Source organism: Apostichopus japonicus, chromosome 14 (assembly GCF_037975245.1).
Source record: "Apostichopus japonicus isolate 1M-3 chromosome 14, ASM3797524v1, whole genome shotgun sequence".
Lineage (NCBI taxonomy): Eukaryota > Metazoa > Echinodermata > Holothuroidea > Aspidochirotida > Stichopodidae > Apostichopus > Apostichopus japonicus.
In genome coordinates this window covers 639141-653540 of record NC_092574.1, presented here as the reverse complement: position 1 = coordinate 653540, position 14400 = coordinate 639141, and the positions used below count along the sequence as shown (strand labels likewise).

The 14400-nt window shown below is 38.8% G+C and overlaps 1 protein-coding gene across 24 annotated transcripts in view; it reads right to left on the bottom strand.

Moving 5' to 3' along the window:
- LOC139979730 (BRISC complex subunit Abraxas 2-like) overlaps window positions 1-14400 on the bottom strand; it is a 39698-nt gene that overhangs the window by 11190 nt on the left and 14108 nt on the right. For 7 of the 24 annotated variants that reach the window (XR_011797285.1, XR_011797298.1, XR_011797301.1 and 4 more), the window contains exons 6-13: window positions 13111-13221; window positions 11709-11803; window positions 10763-10895; window positions 10064-10306; window positions 7508-7685; window positions 6763-6942; window positions 460-670; window positions 58-126 (exon numbers count right to left, since the gene is read on the bottom strand). The exons of 1 other annotated variant lie outside the window; for it this stretch is intronic. The gene's annotated coding sequence lies outside the window, so the exon portion shown is untranslated. Of the gene's footprint in view, window positions 1-57; window positions 127-459; window positions 671-6304; window positions 6603-6762; window positions 6943-7507; window positions 7686-10063; window positions 10307-10762; window positions 10896-11041; window positions 11356-11708; window positions 11804-13110; window positions 13222-14400 lie in introns of those variants that run through there. 16 more of the 24 variants (XR_011797291.1, XR_011797305.1, XR_011797304.1 and 13 more) reach the window with 12 other exon arrangements.

Sequence of the window (14400 nt, the reverse complement as noted above, 5' to 3'; positions counted from 1 at the left end):
TGGAATTGCATGACAACATACGCCTTTCAGTATAAACAAAGCAGAAATACTAGTTACCTGTATGCAAATCTCTTTGCAGCATATGCCAGAATGTGAGATTGAACATTTTCTAGTCCACTAGTGTGACTGTGAAAAATAAGGATAGAACTTTGTTCTATAACTGTGAATTATGATATCAAATTGACCATGAATAGCACCATCAATTGAAAATGTCCATTAAATTTGATATTGAGCTGGCATGGAATTGGTGCAAAGATACACTGTAGACACTTAGAAAAACACATAACTCACATAAGTTTAAGCATGATACTGAGATGTGAATTGGATGGATGAATTAAGTTTAATAACAGTATAACTGAAAGCAATGGTGTCACTGGGGTTTAAATGTTGTGAGATAAACAAGTTATGACATTGCTTTAGTGAATGACCGTCCCCCTTAGATATATCCTTAACATCTACCTGAACCGTGTGTAGTAGTGCACGTTATGGACGAGGCGTTGATCAAGAGCAACTTCCCGTAGTGTTAGATGTGCGGGAGACCCCTCCTGTATTCTTTTGACTCACAGTTCTCTCCCAAAAGACCATGTTCACTCTTGGCTGTGCCACCTCTTACTCCAAAATTCCACTGATGTCTGCCTACCAAATGATGTAAAAGACCTGTCCAACGTGCCTACAGTGATTGGTAGGGTAATATGACTTTAATGGAAAAATGTGTTAGTTTATGTGACATTTATTCACAGAATCCTTATGATACCACTGTTTGGTTGAAAGATGGGCATCAAAAGGACACAGTGTTACACAATATGTAAGGCTAGTTTCAGATTCCTGCATATGTGTTAGGTGTGCACAGGAGTTCAATGATTGATGTGAGGTAATCATGTCAGATATCAATAACAATGCTTGCAAACTCATGGAATTGATACCGATGCTGTTTAATAGGTGTAGGTTGAAGGGATGCTGTTTAATAGGTGTAGGTTGAAGGGATGCTGTTTAATAGGTGTAGGTTGAAGGGATGCTGTTTAATAGGTGTAGGTTGAAGGGATGCTGTTTAATAGGTGTAGGTTCAAGGGATGCTGTTTAATAGGTGTAGGTTGAAGGGATGCTGTTTAATAGGTGTAGGTTCAAGGGATGCTGTTTAATAGGTGTAGGTTCAAGGGATGCTGTTTAATAGGTGTAGGTTCAAGGGTGGAGAGCAAACTCATGGAATTGATACCGATGCTGTTTAATAGGTGTAGGTTCAAGGGATGCTGTTTAATAGGTGTAGGTTCAAGGGATGCTGTTTAATAGGTGTAGGTTCAAGGGATGCTGTTTAATAGGTGTAGGTTCAAGGGATGCTGTTTAATAGGTGTAGGTTCAAGAGTGGAGAGCAAACTCATGGAATTGATACCGATGCTGTTTAATAGGTGTAGGTTCAAGGGATGCTGTTTAATAGGTGTAGGTTCAAGGGATGCTGTTTAATAGGTGTAGGTTCAAGGGATGCTGTTTAATAGGTGTAGGTTCAAGGGATGCTGTTTAATAGGTGTAGGTTCAAGGGATGCTGTTTAATAGGTGTAGGTTCAAGGGATGCTGTTTAATAGGTGTAGGTTCAAGAGTGGAGAGCAAACTCATGGAATTGATACATATGCTGTTTAATAGGTGTAGGTTCAAGGGATGCTGTTTAATAGGTGTAGGTTCAAGGGATGCTGTTTAATAGGTGTAGGTTCAAGGGATGCTGTTTTATAGGTGAAGGTTCAAGGGATGCTGTTTAATAGGTGTAGGTTCAAGGGATGCTGTTTTATAGGTGAAGGTTCAAGGGATGCTGTTTAATAGGTGTAGGTTCAAGGGATGCTGTTTAATAGGTGTAGGTTCAAGGGATGCTGTTTTATAGGTGAAGGTTCAAGGGATGCTGTTTAATAGGTGTAGGTTCAAGGGATGCTGTTTAATAGGTGTAGGTTCAAGGGATGCTGTTTAATAGGTGTAGGTTCAATGGATGCTGTTTAATAGGTGTAGGTTCAATGGATGCTGTTTAATAGGTGTAAGTTCAAGAGTGGAGAGCAAACTCATGGAAATGATACATATGCTGTTTAATAGGTGTAGGTTCAAAGGATGCTGTTTAATAGGTGTAGGTTCAAGGGATGCTGTTTAATAGGTGTAGGTTCAAGGGATGCTGTTTAATAGGTGTAGGTTCAAGGGATGCTGTTTAATAGGTGTAGGTTCAAGAGTGGAGAGCAAACTCATGGAATTGATACATATGCTGTTTAATAGGTGTAGGTTCAAGGGATGCTGTTTAATAGGTGTAGGTTCAAGGGATGCTGTTTAATAGGTGTAGGTTCAAGGGATGCTGTTTTATAGGTGTAGGTTCAAGGGATGCTGTTTAATAGGTGTAGGTTCAAGGGATGCTGTTTTATAGGTGTAGGTTCAAGGGATGCTGTTTAATAGGTGTAGGTTCAAGGGATGCTGTTTAATAGGTGTAGGTTCAATGGATGAACCCTTGAACCTACACCTATTAAACAGCATCCCTTGAACCTACACCTATTAAACAGCATCCCTTGAACCTACACCTATTAAACAGCATCCCTTGAACCTACACCTATAAAACAGCATCCCTTGAACCTACACCTATTAAACAGCATCCCTTGAACCTACACCTATTAAACAGCATCCCTTGAACCTACACCTATTAAACAGCATCCCTTGAACCTACACCTACACCAGGTTCAATGGATGCTGTTTAATAGGTGTAAGTTCAAGAGTGGAGAGCAAACTCATGGAATTGATACATATGCTGTTTAATAGGTGTAGGTTCAATGGATGCTGTTTAATAGGTGTAGGTTCAAGGGATGCTGTTTAATAGGTGTAGGTTCAAGGGATGCTGTTTAATAGGTGTAGGTTCAAGGGATGCTGTTTAATAGGTGTAGGTTCAAGGGATGCTGTTTTATAGGTGAAGGTTCAAGGGATGCTGTTTAATAGGTGTAGGTTCAAGGGATGCTGTTTAATAGGTGTAGGTTCAAGGGATGCTGTTTAATAGGTATAGGTTCAATGGATGCTGTTTAATAGGTGTAGGTTCAAGGGATGCTGTTTAATAGGTGTAGGTTCAAGGGATGCTGTTTAATAGGTGTAGGTTCAAGGGATGCTGTTTAATAGGTGTAGGTTCAAGAGTGGAGAGCAAACTCATGGAATTGATACATATGCTGTTCAATAGGTGTAGGTTCAAGGGATGCTGTTTAATAGGTGTAGGTTCAAGGGATGCTGTTTAATAGGTGTAGGTTCAAGGGATGCTGTTTAATAGGTGTAGGTTCAAGGGATGCTGTTTAATAGGTGTAGGTTCAAGGGATGCTGTTTAATAGGTGTAGGTTCAAGGGATGCTGTTTAATAGGTGTAGGTTCAAGGGATGCTGTTTAATAGGTGTAGGTTCAAGGGATGCTGTTTAATAGGTGTAGGTTCAAGGGATGCTGTTTAATAGGTGTAGGTTCAAGGGATGCTGTTTAATAGGTGTAGGTTCAAGGGATGCTGTTTAATAGGTGTAGGTTCAAGGGATGCTGTTTAATAGGTGTAGGTTCAAGGGATGCTGTTTAATAGGTGTAGGTTCAAGGGATGCTGTTTAATAGGTGTAGGTTCAAGGGATGCTGTTTAATAGGTGTAGGTTCAAGAGTGGAGAGCAAACTCATGGAATTGATACATATGCTGTTTAATAGGTGTAGGTTCAAGGGATGCTGTTTAATAGGTGTAGGTTCAAGGGATGCTGTTTAATAGGTGTAGGTTCAAGGGATGCTGTTTAATAGGTGTAGGTTCAAGGGATGCTGTTTAATAGGTGTAGGTTCAAGGGATGCTGTTTAATAGGTGTAGGTTCAAGGGATGCTGTTTAATAGGTGTAGGTTCAAGGGATGCTGTTTAATAGGTGTAGGTTCAAGGGATGCTGTTTAATAGGTGTAGGTTCAAGGGATGCTGTTTAATAGGTGTAGGTTCAAGGGATGCTGTTTAATAGGTGTAGGTTCAAGGGATGCTGTTTAATAGGTGTAGGTTCAAGGGTGGAGAGCAAACTCATGGAATTGATACCGATGCTGTTTAATAGGTGTAGGTTCAAGGGATGCTGTTTAATAGGTGTAGGTTCAAGGGATGCTGTTTAATAGGTGTAGGTTCAAGGGATGCTGTTTAATAGGTGTAGGTTCAAGGGATGCTGTTTAATAGGTGTAGGTTCAAGAGTGGAGAGCAAACTCATGGAATTGATACCGATGCTGTTTAATAGGTGTAGGTTCAAGGGATGCTGTTTAATAGGTGTAGGTTCAAGGGATGCTGTTTAATAGGTGTAGGTTCAAGAGTGGAGAGCAAACTCATGGAATTGATACATATGCTGTTTAATAGGTGTAGGTTCAAGGGATGCTGTTTAATAGGTGTAGGTTCAAGGGATGCTGTTTAATAGGTGTAGGTTCAAGGGATGCTGTTTAATAGGTGTAGGTTCAAGGGATGCTGTTTTATAGGTGAAGGTTCAAGGGATGCTGTTTAATAGGTGTAGGTTCAAGGGATGCTGTTTAATAGGTGTAGGTTCAAGGGATGCTGTTTAATAGGTGTAGGTTCAATGGATGCTGTTTAATAGGTGTAGGTTCAATGGATGCTGTTTAATAGGTGTAAGTTCAAGAGTGGAGAGCAAACTCATGGAATTGATACATATGCTGTTTAATAGGTGTAGGTTCAAGGGATGCTGTTTAATAGGTGTAGGTTCAAGGGATGCTGTTTAATAGGTGTAGGTTCAAGGGATGCTGTTTAATAGGTGTAGGTTCAAGGGATGCTGTTTAATAGGTGTAGGTTCAAGAGATGCTGTTTAATAGGTGTAGGTTCAAGTTTGGAGGGCAAACTCATGGAATTGATACAGATGCTGTTTAATAGGTGTAGGTTCAAGGGATGCTGTTTAATAGGTGTAGGTTCAAGAGTGGAGAGCAAACTCATGGAATTGATACAGATGCTGTTTAATAGGTGTAGGTTCAAGGGATGCTGTTTAATAGGTTTAGGTTCAAGGGATGCTGTTTAATAGGTGTAGGTTCAAGGGATGCTGTTTAATAGGTGTAGGTTCAAGGGATGCTGTTTAATAGGTGTAGGTTCAAGGGATGCTGTTTAATAGGTGTAGGTTCAAGAGTGGAGAGCAAACTCATGGAATTGATACATATGCTGTTTAATAGGTGTAGGTTCAAGGGATGCTGTTTAATAGGTGTAGGTTCAAGGGATGCTGTTTAATAGGTGTAGGTTCAAGGGATGCTGTTTAATAGGTGTAGGTTCAAGGGATGCTGTTTTATAGGTGAAGGTTCAAGGGATGCTGTTTAATAGGTGTAGGTTCAAGGGATGCTGTTTAATAGGTGTAGGTTCAAGGGATGCTGTTTAATAGGTGTAGGTTCAATGGATGCTGTTTAATAGGTGTAGGTTCAATGGATGCTGTTTAATAGGTGTAAGTTCAAGAGTGGAGAGCAAACTCATGGAATTGATACATATGCTGTTTAATAGGTGTAGGTTCAAGGGATGCTGTTTAATAGGTGTAGGTTCAAGGGATGCTGTTTAATAGGTGTAGGTTCAAGGGATGCTGTTTAATAGGTGTAGGTTCAAGGGATGCTGTTTAATAGGTGTAGGTTCAAGGGATGCTGTTTAATAGGTGTAGGTTCAAGTTTGGAGGGCAAACTCATGGAATTGATACAGATGCTGTTTAATAGGTGTAGGTTCAAGGGATGCTGTTTAATAGGTGTAGGTTCAAGAGTGGAGAGCAAACTCATGGAATTGATACAGATGCTGTTTAATAGGTGTAGGTTCAAGGGATGCTGTTTAATAGGTTTAGGTTCAAGGGATGCTGTTTAATAGGTGTAGGTTCAAGGGATGCTGTTTAATAGGTGTAGGTTCAAGGGATGCTGTTTTATAGGTGAAGGTTCAAGGGATGCTGTTTAATAGGTGTAGGTTCAAGGGATGCTGTTTTATAGGTGAAGGTTCAAGGGATGCTGTTTAATAGGTGTAGGTTCAAGGGATGCTGTTTAATAGGTGTAGGTTCAAGGGATGCTGTTTTATAGGTGAAGGTTCAAGGGATGCTGTTTAATAGGTGTAGGTTCAAGGGATGCTGTTTAATAGGTGTAGGTTCAAGGGATGCTGTTTAATAGGTGTAGGTTCAATGGATGCTGTTTAATAGGTGTAGGTTCAATGGATGCTGTTTAATAGGTGTAAGTTCAAGAGTGGAGAGCAAACTCATGGAATTGATACATATGCTGTTTAATAGGTGTAGGTTCAAGGGATGCTGTTTAATAGGTGTAGGTTCAAGGGATGCTGTTTAATAGGTGTAGGTTCAAGGGATGCTGTTTAATAGATTCAAGGGATGCTGTTTAATAGGTGTAGGTTCAAGGGATGCTGTTTAATAGGTGTAGGTTCAAGGGATGCTGTTTAATAGGTGTAGGTTCAAGGGATGCTGTTTAATAGGTGTAGGTTCAAGGGATGCTGTTTAATAGGTGTAGGTTCAAGGGATGCTGTTTAATAGGTGTAGGTTCAAGCGGGCAATACGATTATGACTGACCTTGATTGGTAACATAGATTTCTTCAAATGGGTTCAGTTCGATCTATCTCTTTCATAGACATTGCAGATTACATATTCAAATTACCTTTGGATAAACACAAGCAGTGCAACATAAATCTATCGAGTGGTCAAGGTTGTAAATGGGGCACATTTTTGACAATCTAAAGGAGAACATCAACTTTGAAAACATTCTTATTTACATTCATTTACTATGATAGCTCCCAGCCCCTTTTCATTACTCTTACCAAGAAATATAATCCCCTGCCAGCTTGGAGCATGCAGTACCAGAAGTGATTAGTTATGTTTCCAATCCAAGCACTCAGTGGTAGATTTATATTTTTTCTACAAGGCCTCTGCAATTTTCTTCCCAACGTTGTTTGCTCCATGCCAAACACCAAAAAAGTGTAAAATTTCTGGTTCCTGATCTAAGCAATGAAAAAGGGGTTCACAGGTTGAAAATGGTGTGGTTTTTGTTTGCGGCAATATAGGTGAGGTCTCTTTGAATTTCAGTTACTGTTGACCATTTATCAAAGCTATTAAAGACCCAAATTTCATTAAAGATTAATTTTCTACAACAAGTGTATGCAATCTGATTAGAAAACTACACATTTGTCCTTCTGTGTTTTTGAAACATGTCCTATCAGCAAAAGAGTTACTTTAACCTTACACCATGACTGCTTCAATGATTTCTAGCCAATGTAACAAAGCAGAATCTGTATGCTCAGATAGGTCAGAGGAACATCCCAACTTCTATGCAATCACTATGTTATATATATACTAAAACATCTAATATCTACAAGATTGTCATATTTTTGGTCCATGTTTAGTCTCATTTCAGCTTGATATTTGTCAGAAAGTTCCACCTAGTCTTATATTTAAAGGTTTTTAGCCTGCTATGTACAATGATGATGAATCAGAAACTTTTCAAGGTCCCTCCCTAAACAAGAGTGCATAGCTATACAAATGTTAAATGTAGAATACCAAACTTACTCATGTAAGCTTTACTCTGGGGATGTGCATCAGTCACAACCCTCCTTAACTTTCAAGCCATTCTTTGTTAAGATATCCATTGTCTCAATGAAAGCCTCTTTCTCCATAATTGGTGATTTAAGCTGCACTTGTCATTTATCAATCACAGACATGTTGAGGACGTCACTGGTTTTATAATCTGTCATTCATTCCATCACCAGACCAAGAAAAAGAAGGGAAAATGAGATGATATCAAGTAGCCTTAATAATAATAATAATAACAATAATAATGTGGATTTATAACGCGCACAAACTCCACCAGCAGGTGCTCGAGGCGCAATACAATATCTTGAAAGCTGCAACTTAATTATACAAAGTCAAAACATAACCACTTAATACTACAAACTTAAATACTACATCAAATAACATGAGGTAAACAACAACACAGGCAATGCAATAAATGAACTGGCAGATTATGGAATTACTTGTGACATTAAATAAGTCTTCAGAGCTTTCTTGAACTGATTTACTGAAGAACAAGATTTAACCTGTGAGGGAAATGAGTTCCAGAGACAGAAACAGCCCTATCCCCTCCTCCCCCACCCATGTACGTTTGGATCTCGGTTCACAGAGAAGAGACATATTGCTGGAACGTAGTGCATTCATGAGGAGGGTTATATGGTGTAAGAAGAGCATCTATTTATTCTGATGCAAGATCATTTAGTGACTTGAACACAATGAGCAACCAATGTAACTCATACTAAACAGGATTTGTGTGGGATGAAGGTGACCAAGCATGCGTTTTGGATGCGCTGAAGGCAAGCAATTTGAGGGAGGCTAAACAAAAGTGAGTTTCCCATGTCAAGCTGGGAGGTTATAAAACTGTGAACAATTTGTGAGTTTTAAGTATTTTTAAGTAACAAAATGACAAAACCCCTTAAAATATGAATACGAAAAAGAAAATGGACGCAGCTTGAATATTAATATAATAATATATATATATATATTTATATATATATATATATATATATATATATATATATATATATATATATATATATATATATATATATATACTAAGGAAAAATTTTAAATACAATATAGTGAAATTCCTAAAAAGAAAAAGTGAGTTTAAAGTAATTTCTTAAAAATGGCTAATGTTTTGGCATCACAGATATTATTTGGCAGAGCATTCAATAGCTTGCTAGCAGCTAAGTTAAATTGTCTCTCGCTGTATGTAGCAGTCCTTACTCTGGGGACCACTAGTGTAAGGGAACTGGCCGATCTCAGTGTTCTGTTAGGCTTGTACACAGTTATCATATCAGTTAAGTATTGAGGTGCTTGAAAATGAATTGATTTATATGCATGAACTAATAGTTTGAACTCGACACGACGGTGAACAGGCAGCCAGTGAAGATCTCGTAAGACAGGTGAGATGTGAGAGAAACGCAAAGTTCTGGTTATTATACGTGCCTCGGTGTTTTGGACACGTTGCAGCCTATTCAAAGTCGATTGTGGTTCACCAAAAAGCAGTGAGTTGCAGTAATCAAGACGTGAGGTTACTAGGCCATTCACCAGTGATTTGGTTGCATCGTCAGTTAAATAACACCTTATGTGACCAATATTTTGAAGACTCGCGTATCCAGACCTACAAACACTCTTAATTTGTTGGGACATGTTCAGATGAGAGTCAAACATTACACCAAGATTTCTTACCGTTGGTGTTGGTGTGATAACAGAATCGCCGATATTTAATGAATGTTATTGACACAGTTTTTGTTGCGCTTAGTGGAAAATAACATCACTTCTGTTTTGGCAGGGTTCAGCTTTAGCTTATTATTGTGCATCCAATTCTCGATATCAGCTAAGCATTCGGATACTACATTCATTGCTTCCTTCTGTGCATCCTCATCGTTAGGTTTAAACGACACATACAACTGTGTGTCGTCAGCATAAAAGTGGTAGTTTAATCGGTGACGTCGAATAATATCGCCCAACGGCGCTGTATACATACTGTACATCTTAGGACCTAAAACTGAACCTTGAGGCACGCCTCGCTACAAGATGACAGGTTCAGAATGATGATCACCGGTGGTCACAACTTGTTTGCGATCGCAGAGGTATGATGACATCCAGGACAAGGCATCTCCAGTAACACCAAATGTGTTCTCGAAACGTTGCAGCATGGTTTTGTGATCGATCGGGCATACATCGGGCATAATTAACGCGGTTACATATCCTTTGTCCAGGGATGATAGGAGGTCGCTCTGTACTTTAAGTAGTGCAGTCTCTGTTGAATCTCTTCACACAGGCTTCTACCCAGGGCTCTGAGGGAGCCACATGAAGTACTGCGACAAGCTTCTTCAGCCCATGATCTACAGGGTGGCCATCTATGATTCATGGGATCTATGTATTTCACAATAAAACCATTGTTCAAACATCTGTTCTGTACTTTGTGGTTAGAACCAGAAGGAAGCCGATATAACAGCATTCTTTGCCACATTTCCATAGTAATGTGTATTGTAGAATGAAAAGACATAAACATAATAAACATATAAATATCATTGCACTACCTACCCATTAGACTGTCAGAGCAGTCACTACAGTCTTGTTTGTGGTCCTTACTGGTGATGTGCACAATATTTTTAAACAAATTGGTACAGGGATGACTCTCAACAGCTGCTGAATGCTCCCCAGGTAAGTTATGAAGGTTGTGTCTTCTTGAAACAGCATCAGCATCAAAACTGGTGTCCTCATCTCCTTCTGTTGCATCACTATAACTTCTTCATCATCCAGGGCTGAGGTGCACCTTCAGGATGGCTTAGTATGAAAAGCAGAAGTTGTTGTTACAACACTCACTAAATGTAATTGAATATCAGCTCTTCATCTTTCAAGCTTCAAATGACCTTTGATCTCCGCCATTGTACTCAATGTGGTGTGCCTACATACTAAATCAGTCCAAGCTGCTCTCCTTGAGATATTGTGATTGTAAAGTAGGTGTCACAAACACACGCACACAAGCCAACATGACTGCAACAGTTCATTGAGACATCAAAACAAACAACAATTAGAATATTAAATGGACATATGAAAAATTGAAATCTACAACACACGAAGATACAGTGGATGACATCTTCAGTTTTGTTGAAGGGAGATTTTGATTTTACAAAACCATGATGGAACTGATTGTGCTTGTCTCATTTCTTAGGTCAACTCGTAGTTCAAACGGACCCACCCATAGTACAGTCCATAATATAATGTAAAAAACAATGGTACCTTTTATTGAGATCCTCACTGGTGTCTGAAGAGTGCTCTTCCTCCTCCCCATCCCAACTCGATTCTGAACATTCACTCCAACCCTTCTATGGGGTAGATGTAGTACCCAATCTCCTCATACTCAAACCTGCTGCTGAAAAGACAAATCATGTTAATGATTGAGAATTCAAATTTGAGCCTGCCCGATGGACTATAAGGGACTATAATTCTCAATTATCTACCAACATGGTGTTTGGACAAAGAGTTTCATCCCTGACAATGAAATGGCTTTTAACTCACACAAATGACCCTTCATGTGATTGGTTCATCCTGTGGCAGTTGATGACTTGTTGATGGCCCATCTGACTGGACTGACGACTTGTTGATGACTTGTTGATGGCCCATCTGACTGGACTGATGACTTGTTGATGGCCCATCTGACTGGACTGATGACTTGTTGATGGCCCATCTGACTGGACTGATGACTTGTTGATGGCCCATCTGACTGGACTGATGACTTGTTGATGGCCCATCTGACTGGACTGATGACTTGTTGATGGCCCATCTGACTGGACTGATGACTTGTTGATGGCCCACTTGACTGGACTGGTGAACTATGTAAAGATAATACATCTTCAACATCTCTGTTAAAAAAATGTTTCCACAAATTTCCATGCAGTGTCTTTAAGAGTACTCATGTTTTCTGGTATGCAACATAATCTGGCCAATTGGATGGTCTTTGATGATAACACACAGGTTAGCATCAAGGGGATATTTCTTTGAAGACCAACTTCCTTTGAAAGATTGACAATTATACCCACTACTGTGATGTTGTCAGATGTTGTAATAAGTATGTGGTAGTTAACATAATTGTTGTTAACATATTTAAACAACAAGAATGCATTCTCCACAAATGAGTAAGTGTAACAACATAAAATACTGGAATGCCTACATTAAACATCCTTACCTGACAGTTATGTCTTGATCCATTCTTTGTGAACCATATGCCCTTCTAAAGGTGTGGACATCAAAGGGCTGGGAGCAGCCTGAGTGGACTCATACCTGATGAAGAGAGGAGAATCAATATATACAGGTAGAAAATCAAAAGTTGTCATTATGTCAATCATGGAGGCCAATCCACTCTCACGGCTATAAAACAAGTCTTTGCCCAGAGGTTGTCAAATTAATTAAAACAGAAATCCAAAACAGCTGCATGTGCAAGCATGAACTGCCCATATTTAACTAATAGTATGTCAGGAATGACATTGGTACAACAACCCTGGTACCAATGGCAATAAGCAATCAGTTATATTATTTAAATAAGCTAACTTTGAATTCACATGAAAGTTTATATTAAGGGTTGATTGATCTCCTAATATTATGTAATATGAATTAAACTTTGTGACTTTAAGACTTGAGCAGTTTGATATTATCAAACAAACTTGAGCTTTACAATACTGAAAAGCTAATTCAGTTTATTTGTCATTTAACCGGAATGAATCTGACATGAAAGCAGCAGTTGCCATAAAAAATGCAAAGGCAAATTTGGCAATGAGCTGTATGCTAAAGCTTGGCAAGCTGATGTTTCATGACTGATGAAAGAGAAATTTCTTCAGATATGTGCATGATGATGTGCTTGTTACTATTTAACCTCCAGTATTAGGAGAAAGCAAGTAGTTATGATAGGACTGTATTGCCAAACTTGAGACCATCTGGCCTTTAAGAAGCAAAGAAATATGATAATATGAAATATGGCTCTAATGAATTTCCAGAAATATCTTTAAAGATGGAATTAATTAATTTTATTGTACAGCCTAACCTCACCAAACTGGAAAAATTATGGTAAAGCCATCTATGGAAACTGAAAGAATATTTACAGGTACTCTGCCACAGTTAAACCCAGCCATGCTAAGGCAGCTTCATCATAGTGATGCACAAATACAATAGGCCTAGCGATGGATACATGGGCCAACAATGTTCAAGTTGTCAAAAAAAAATAATCGAGGTGTGATAGACCCAGGCCTAATGATATGTTAGTGCTAACTGTAAGACCTAATTGAGTTTGTAGTGGTACAGTAGTAGGCTAGTATTATGCAGTTGCTCCGCTGCAACTACCGAAGTGAAAGTTATGAAGTTAAATAAAAAAGATAAGGAGAACGGCAAAGGTTCAGGCCATGTCACGTAAGGGGATGGCAAATTTGTGTTTACGTTGCTGTTTAGGTTACTAGTTTCAAAAAATTATATGAGACATTTAACCAATTAAGCCTTTATCCTGCAGCATATGCTGTAAATAAAGGTAGAAATATTAAGACAATCTTGCAATATAATCAGATGGCATATTTCTTGAACTACTGAAGATTAAAATTGACCTTGAATCGTCCAGGTCCCTCAGACTCTCTTCAATGACGGCTTTCAGGTTCTCATCCCTTGCATATGAATCATCGTCAGGCTCCATGATATCAATATAATCTGACATATATCTAGAATAAATGAACAAAGAAAAACATGACAAGTTTTGTAACTATTCACTTATAGACAAAGGTTTTTGCTTTTACAACAGTTAACTGGCTTTCCAAAATTCCATCTGAAATATTCTTTAAAATAAGTTTGTAACATTGGGGTCTTGCTAGATTTGTGAAATGGCCTACATTTCTCTTTCTTAGTAATATAACCATATGTTAATTCATCTGTTACTGATCATAATGAACCAATAGAAATCAAAAAATCTTCTCCTTTCGGGGGAGGAAAGGGGGGTAGGTGGTCCTTTGGGGGGAGGAAAGGGGGTAGCTGGTCCTTTGGGAGGGGGGAGGAAAGGGGGGTAGCTGGCATAGAATTTTTGCATGGCTTCAGCTAGGAAATTTTGTGAATTATTTCTGTGTGAAAGTAAATATTCTTGACGGAGATCTGGAAAATGTGATATGTTTGTATAAAAAATCAGCGTTCCGTACAAACTTGAGTAGGTTTGACCCCCATCCCGGCCCCACCCAAATACTCCTACCATATCTTTTGTAGGTGTACTTAATGGACATGATTAGACATTCAATAATTTAGTTAGCCACACCCTGCACTATGATTAAGAATCACATAAGTGTCAGTCACCTCATGACTCTATCATGCACCGCTCTACCAGATGTAGAGTACTTGGATTTATAGATGAGATGAAAGCACAACATGGAGTCAAACATCTTTTAGACATGCACCATTGATGTAGACCAGTGCATTAAGGATTAATTAGGTGCCTCCATTAATTAGTAGTCAAAACATCTTTTAGACATGCACCGTTGATGTAGACCAGTGCATTAAGGGTTAATTAGGTGCCTCCATTAATTAGTAGTCAAACATCTTTTAGACATGCACCGTTGATGTAGACCAGTGCATTAAGGGTTAATTAGGTGCCTCCATTAATTAGTAGTCAAACATCTTTTAGACATGCACCGTTGATGTAGACCAGTGCATTAAGGGTTAATTAGGTGCCTCCATTAATTAGTAGTCAAACATCTTTTAGACATGCACCGTTGATGTAGACCAGTGCATTAAGGGTTAATTAGGTGCCTCCATTAATTAGTAGTCAAACATCTTTTAGACATGCACCGTTGATGTAGACCAGTGCATTAAGGGTTAATTAGGTGCCTCCATTAATTAGTAGTCAAACATCTTTT